Here is an 8,337-nt window from a genome sequence, read left to right as displayed (position 1 = left end):
GGAGGTATCAGCAGGATTGGGGGACCCAAACATTTTCAGACTACAAAAAATCTTTAGGGGGGGAAATCTTAAAACCAAGGGAGATTTAAAAAGAAAGTTTTTTAAATATGGAATATTTTTAAATTTGGAATATTGGCTGACTGTAGGAAAACTGACAGAGAGAGAGAATGGAATAGCATATCTTCTAAGAGGGCATAGCAAGGCAGGCTGGAATCCTAAATAGAAGCAATCCGCACTATAATGTTTTGTTCTCTTTATCTGTTGTGATTTTCACTACTTGCCATAGGAGGGGCCATAGTTCAGTGGTAGAGCATCTGCTTTGCATGCAGAAGGCCCCAGGTTTGATCCCTGGCTTCTCCAGGTAGGGCTGCAAAAACTCCTACCTGAAACCCTCCTGTCAGCCAGTGTCCTCAATACTGGACTAGATGGACCAATGGTCTGACACAGTACAAGGCAGCTTCCTATGTTTCTAGGAGGAAATGCCATGACCTGAGCTTTCCGCTTGTAAAATTACGATGGTCTTAAAGCAGAAAGAAAATATAACCTTGAAAGGACTTCCTGCCAACTGAGGCCATATTGCCTGTGAGACTCTGCAGGTAGCCCCAGGCAGTATTTGTGAGAGGTGTAACCTGCTTCATTTATCACCCTCAGCACCTTGCATACTCTGCAATTCACCGTTTAGGATGTTCCTCTCCCCTGCTTCTCTGATGAAATAACAGCTCAGCTAAGATGCAAGTAGAAGCCACAGTACCTACAACAACTGCGGTTCTATTTCCTGTGCAAATGGAGCACATAATCTCAATTTCTTGTTGACTGAATAGTATTTGTCAGCACTTTACCATTTTTTCCATGCTTATGTTGTTGTTGTTGTTTCGAGATACAAAGACGAAATCAACCAAGTCCAAACAAGATTATGTCCATGTTGCATAGCATTATGCGCAGAAGCGTTTGCAATGTCACACTAGCTAAGGGAAAAAATGGTGGCCAGAAACCAGCAACAATGGTAGAGGTGACCCTGATATTTCAGAATTTACAGTCTTCAGTTAGTCCATGCCAGATTTTGGTCATCTCCGAAATTTTGTACACAGTTCTACTAGCCCACTGCCATTTCTTCACACCATAGCCATTAGTGTAAAGTCACCATCCTCTCATCTTACACCAGTGGGAATTTCTATAGGGAGCTTTAGTTTTATTGGTGTTTCATTGAAGGATAAAGGTGAATATTGAGATCCCATGTACCCTGTAAATTGGGCTTTGTGGCAAATAACCAGATTAATGTTGCTATGGAATTTAGGTGGGTATTGTCATGGAAATATATCCTACTCTGATGGGGGGAGTAAAGAGGCTGGCTGGCTGGCTGGCTTTGTGTTCCCAAATTGCTTTGTAGGCCCACAACAGAATCTGGATTTTATTAATTTATGAATTTGGGGTTACTACAATCCAGCACTAAATCTGAAGCCGTGGTTTCTCTTTATTCCAATGTAGTTACTTATCATTACTTCCTACAGTCTGCAATAAGAGAAATATTCCCACCCATAGCGCAGTCGAGCCTACCTACATTCACTTTTCTTTCTTTCTTTTTCTCTCTTTCTTTCTTTAATAGAAGCTGTCACTTATACCACTTTAGCAGACCTGAGCACCATGTAGATTACTTACTCAAGCCAAGCTGGGCATATAATTGAATCAATCATGCGTTTTAGCTATTTCAAATAAACTATGAGCATTAAACACATTTCTATTAATTTTCATCACACACTGTCAGCTGCCATCATGGCAGAGTTTACACACAAACACACACAATTACTGCAAAATTTTTTGAAAAGTAATAATTAAATATAACAAAAAACTGGCACTGGAGATTTCAGTTGTTTCTACATTAAACAGCATTAATAAGTAGTGCGAAACAGAACACGGGGGTTTCCAGGACTCCCTCTTTGATACTGTTGGAATTCATGACGATCCTGAGATCTGCCTGGAAACTCATAAACTTGCCCTCTGATAACCAATTAAGGAGCCAGGTTGTGACACATAGAGCCTGGCTCTTGATTGTCACTGCATCCATATCATTTAACCTCTACGTTTGTCAAGAAATGGACAGGGACAGACTCCACTGGCCCCTCAGCATGGTGTTTGCAAAGGCCTCCAGCACACCACCCCTGCTGGCGAAACCTGTTGTCACTGCAGACCCCCTCCTGCTTGCCGCCACCCTGCCCACCAACCCATCCACCCAATCCCTGCAGCCCCTCACCCACTTGCTTCCCTGCTGCCACCAAAGCCCCCACCTGATTGTTGTCAAAGCCCCCCACCCACCCACCTACCTGCTGCCTTGGAACACCCACCTGCTACAGCCCCTCATCTGCCTGCAGCCACAGCCCCAAACATCCACCACAAACCTTCACCTACCCACTCACTCACCCAGCTCAGCCTGCCTGTCACTGCCCCTCACTCCACTCCTCTCCCACCCACCCCCACCACGGACAAAGCCCCCTGGCACCCACTCAAGATTTTTTTTTTAACTGGGGGGGGGGGGTTGCAGCTCTTCATGGTGCTCCAGTCAGCCCTGCCCACAATTTTAAAAAGGGTTGTTGTTTTTTAACTTAGCATCTGAACCAATCAGATGCTCCCTTTGTAGGGGACTTAGCCAATGAGGACACAGGAGCAACATAAAGACAGCTGTGTACCCTCATTGGCCATATCCCCCCAAAGTCAGCATCCTATTGGTGAAGATTGCTGCTATTCAAAACTTGAGTTTATTCCCACCCCCAACTTTTAAAATTGGGCACTGCAGGGCCAGCCAGGTGGAAGAAGAGGATGAGGATAGCAGGGCCAGAGGCAGGGACCCTTTTAAATCCCTGGGCCCTTAGTAGCTTCCTACCTATGCTGACTACTGATGCCAGGCTTAGAAATGGATACCAATGATACCCAAAGTCTCCAGTGTTCTTTCCTCTAACCTAGCTATCTCAGAATTTCCATCACTCAGGAAGGGTGGGTGGGTGGAAGAGAGAAAGGATATTTTGCTGACACGGATGCAACTGATTTTAATCAGCAACACCAGCTTCTGCCACAAATGGAAAGAACTATATGTGTTGATTCAAAGGAGTGAAGGACAAATGGTTCTCAGTTTATTTGCCAAGAGTCAGATAGTTATACAATGTGGTTTATGACCATTAGCTAATAAAATAGTACTTCTGGGCTATGATGTGTAATAATGCAGATGAGCTAATGCAGTGAAGTGCTCCCGTGCAACTGTCTGGATGAACAGACGGTTCGATATTTTTCCTGAAGGTATCGACGTACACAAAATGTTATCCCAGATTCTTTGGTTCTGTTAAATAAAAGGAACTGTTTTGTCTTCATTCAGCCAGGCTGGTACATCAGCTTTGTGTCAGAAATTCATCTACATGAACCAAGAATAATAGAGCTGCCTCCTTCGTACAATAAAGCTTACTGCAGTCGTACTCTTGCCAGTATTTTATTTTTATTTTTTTTTTATTTTTTGTTATATTCTGCTTACCCTAATAATACTGGGTAACTTGATACATCTTTTGAGTGATATTTAAACTTCTTTTAAAAACAAAAAACAAAAATAAATAAATAAAACTGCTTGGCTTTACTTAAAAAAAACCCTGTGTAGATTCCCAGTATATTGATTATTTAACAAATGGATTGAACTTCTTTTCCTGAGGTAGCAGCATGATGCTTTTAAAATACCATCTTCTTGCTATGATTGATTTTAATTTTGCTCCAGTGCTGACAGAGGGCCATCCAGAGAATATGGTACGTTGTCACAGATGATCAGCCCTGGGGTTTGGGCCCTACAGACCATTGAGGCTGCCTTTTCTCTCCTAATGCTGCATTAAGATCTTATTTATCTGCCTTACCAAGGGTCCAGAAAACCTACAAAAGCCTTATCACAAGGAAGTTCCCAATGAAGTTACCTGGGAATTGTAGGGCTTCTAGGCCATACAATTCCCAGGGATCTTTTAACTGGAAACTTTGTGTTAGCCATTTGAGCTTAATGGAGGCCAAGGATCAGCCCTTCGCCTTGCAGTTACTGGAGAATGTTTTGGAGAAAGGAAGAAGGGGGCAGTTTAGGTGCCAGAGCTGATTTTCAAGCCTATGTTTTCACATCAAGTGCCGTGATAACAAAACTGAAAAAGCAGTAAGAATTGGGACTGGAATGCACGAGGGATAAATTGAATGTATTTATTATGTATACACAGAATTCATAGGCATGTGCAAGTGGTGTGTCAGGTGTGCTCAGGCACACCTTAATGTCTCAAGCAATAAGCACTGCATTGAGGGGGGAATTGAGTAGGGATCCAAACACAGCTGACCTCCATCTGCTCTGCTGCCATTGCCCCTGACAATGCGCCATTGCTCCTGGCAGCAGGAGCGAAAAGGAATCTCTCTGCCAGGAGCCACACTTCAAAGAGGCCAGGAGGAGGGCTCCCGAAGGCTAATATCACCTCGTAAGCCCTTCCTTTGACCAGTATCACTACAAAGCCCAACCAATGCTGGGGCTTGAGGAGCATCTCCTCATTCCTCCCCCTCCACCCCCACCCCCCACATGCAACAGCCCTCCTGCCGTCAGGCAAGCTGAACGCAGAGAAGGGCATCAGTGTCTACAGTGTTTCTTATTATTTATTTCTTTATTGCATTTTTATACTGCCCAATAGCCGAAGCTCTCTGGGCCGTTCAAACAAATTAAAACCATTCAAAATATAAAACAAACAGTATAAAAACATAATATAAAATACAATATAAAACACAACCAGGATAAAATCAGCAGTAGCGCAGAAATACAATTTTAACAAAAAATAAATTTACGAAAATAATGTCCTTTATGACTGAGTATTCAATAAATGTTGGCCTTCAAAACAACAACCTGGGTGCACACCCTAATGAAATGTGCAGTGCACACTTATGAAAGAAAGTGTAATTTAAACTTGATTATTCAAACATGACTGATTATGCTACTGATAAATTGATAAAGATTGGCTTGACAATCCTTAAAAGATGGAGGTTCTATGGGTGGATGGTGCATTTGTTTGAGCAGATGGTGTTCAACCTGTTCATGATGGTTTCACTACCCATGAAGGATCAGGTCCACAGTCTGGGGTTGTTTCTAGATCCAGCTTTGTCACGAAACGCCCAACTGACCTCAATGGCACTTTTATTTTACAATAAAAATGAATTGTCATTACTAGATAAACACTTCTAAAGAATACATGGTGCCACTTAGTTAAGCTCCTGTATCTTGTCTTGTTCCATCTTATGGAAGGTCATAAGAAGTACAGATCAGTGTCAGAGGCCTGTGCTCCGTGGATAACTTACAAGTCATTAATAAAGTTTGATTCTCCAAGCAACTGTCACAGAATCTAAAATTATTTTATTACAGTTGGGAAAAGGGCAACATTAAATGTAAATGGAGTTTTCCATTTAAGTTGACTGCAGTTCATTTCAGTAAAAGTTCTCCATAATCGAAGGAATAGAATAAGTGGAAGAACTTATTAGAAAGTATCCAATATCAGAGGCAGTAAACTTATGTACATGGGTGGGAGGCTGTTATTGTACTCATGTCCTGATTGTGGGTTTCCCATCCTCAGCTGTTCAGCCACTGTGTGAACAGAATGCTGGACTAGATGAAACCTTGGTCTGATCCAGCATGGCTCTTCTTATGTTCTTACAGCTGGTTGAAGAATCTAGTAACCAGGTATATTTTGTAAACAACAACTTAATAGAAGAAACCAATCACTCAGTTTAAAGAAGGACATCAACAATTGAGGTTGGAAGTCACCACTGATAGCGAAGAAAGCAGCTCCAAGCTTTAAGGAACCCTGGGCACAGGGCCATTTGGTGGGACCTCTCTTCTGTTGGTGGGCTCTGACACTAAAGAAGTAGCTCCCCAAATAGCACTGGGCAATTAAGTCTAGCAACCATTTTAATTTCTCACAGTGCCCTGGAGCAATGCTAGATCATGGGCATAAAGGGGGTGGGGTAGGGGGCAGACCTCAGCGCTGTTGTGGAAGGATGCCATTTGCTGACACTAGCTCAGCACATGAGTACCAATAGTTAGCAGCTAGTTAATATTCCGATTTGCCTTCTCTTTCTGTATTCCTATTGATGATTTGCATTTGGATATAGCTTCTAGACCAGTAAAGCTAAATATAGTGAAGCTAAAAGAAGCATAAATTAAGAAGGAAGGAAATTTTAAAACACCATCCACTCAAACGAAATCTAATTTTTCATTTTCAATGTTCAGAACATTACTGCTAAGCCCATGGTAAACCAGCTGGTTCCCTGCGAACACAGTTCATGGAGAAAAACCAAATCTAATGAAAGGTTTAACTTAACTAAAGATGTACAGAGACTTTCTTGTTATTTTGTTCAATTTATCAGCTAGAGACTTCCTTTCTGAGCAATAGCCAAACAGGCAGCATAGCCATTGGCCCGATCTGGAGGGCATCACGTTGGGGGAGGCTAATGAAGGCTATATGGCTTTTTAAAGCCTTTCCATTTTTGCAGTGCCTAATAAGATACCAGCATTTACAACATTATAACGTTTCCTTATTTCAATGTCACCATTGGAAGTAAGAGGGGGGAAATGAAGTATACTTTATTAAGACTAGCAGAAAGGCAACGGTCCCTTATCCATTAGCCTTCAGCTATCGAACTGAAGAGCCCCAAATGCACAATGATGCCATTTTTACCTCTGGCCTATAGATTCAGCATCACGCATGGCTAAATCTCATTCAAGCCGCAAACATACCATGCTCTTATTCCATAGGCCCCTTACCAGACAATGTGCTGTTTCTAGGGGGACTGTGGAGTAGTTGCTAACATTTTCATCCACTCTCTCCAAATGTTGCTGTGGCTGAGAAATCATGGTTCCCATCGACAGCAGCACTTACAGAGGCTGCTGACAAGGCTAGCAAACACAATTATCCCCCACAAATGTTAGCTTCTGCACGCTTGAATCACGTGGTATAGTTATACGTAAAGAAGGTACTAGGTAAATGTCTAAAAATTTGCAACAAAGGATTTTGAATACTTTACAGAATGGGCTCTTCCATAACTCCTGATAGCCATTAGCATAAAAAAACCCCTCCAAATTTCCCCTAGAAGTGAATCGGTATAAGAAGATATTAGGCTTTAACAATTGGTCCTCAGATATTTGATTTATCAATGCAGGTGGCAATTTGAAAAGAGGATGGAACTAAATGAACTTCTGATGAACATATTTGATTCCTGACTCAAATTTGATTCAGTTGCCAGCCACCCAATTCTGGTTTGGAAAAGCGAAGCTACCACAAATGGTCTTCATTACAAGATCATGATATAAGCAACCACTTTTGTTATTCTCTCTATACAAAAAGAAACTCAACCCACACAGAGTATTATTTGTAAGTAATTTTGTAATAGTAAGTATGAAACAACCAGGATTTCTACAAGAGAAAATATGAATTTTGTCTATATTAGTGAGGGTCTATTAATCCTACTGAAGATGTGCTACTTTACACCAGAGAAACTAAATATCTGGTTTATTACCCTTACTAGCAATTTTGGTTGACAAGCCAGCTGAGAGAACTAGACTCAAAATCTGTCTGGAAAGGGATGTAACCTTCAGAAATCTAAAGTTTACAATTTTGTGCAGAACTGTAAAAGCAAATGATCTGTAATACTAACTTTAATCAAAATAGGATACAAAATAGGAAAGTACTATTTACGGATTTTTCCTGTTTCTGTGAACGGAAGTTATTTGCATAGCAAGGATTCTAATATAGAAGAGAGTCCATTTTTCAACTAAAATCAAAGAAGTAGGGATACCATCTATATGATTAATTTTATTGGTCAGCTTGGCTATTTCAGCAATTTCAGACCATGAATAACTATTTTTGAATTGTGGAAGTCGTTGCCACTTTCCAGGATCAGACCCAGATTATTTTTTCTGCAACCAAAAGATTGTCCAATAGTAGCTCCATGACCTCATTTTGTTTGTCCTTTAAAAACATACAAGAGTTATGTTAAAAGTTCAAATTGTACAGTCTTCCACATTATTTGATAAATTATTTGTACTATAACATTTTAAAGAAAGCTCCTTTCTTCTTTGAATCTAGGAATATCAAGGATCTAGTTTGTTTTAATTTCTTCTCAAATTTGCTCTTGGGTGCGTCTTTTCATTAGACAACATCTGCTATCACTTTTGATACCACAGGAAGCAATGGCAGGAGCTAATCCATACTGGATTATAAATAAACAGCCTTTAGAGTCCATCGAGGAACTTTAACCAGAGAAATAGTTGTCTACTAAGCCTCCTGCATTTATTGACATTTA

At 40.9% G+C, this 8,337-nt stretch overlaps 1 non-coding gene across 1 annotated transcript; it reads left to right on the top strand.

Moving 5' to 3' along the window:
* Positions 1 to 285: 285 nt before the first annotated feature.
* On the top strand, positions 286 to 360 carry TRNAA-UGC (transfer RNA alanine (anticodon UGC)). The gene has a single exon. It is a non-coding gene; the product is annotated as a tRNA-Ala (tRNA).
* Positions 361 to 8,337: the final 7,977 nt, after the last annotated feature.

Source organism: Elgaria multicarinata, chromosome 9 (assembly GCF_023053635.1).
Source record: "Elgaria multicarinata webbii isolate HBS135686 ecotype San Diego chromosome 9, rElgMul1.1.pri, whole genome shotgun sequence".
NCBI lineage: Eukaryota > Metazoa > Chordata > Lepidosauria > Squamata > Anguidae > Elgaria > Elgaria multicarinata.
Note: the sequence above shows the minus strand (reverse complement) of the source record. Positions and strands in the feature narration are given on the sequence as shown.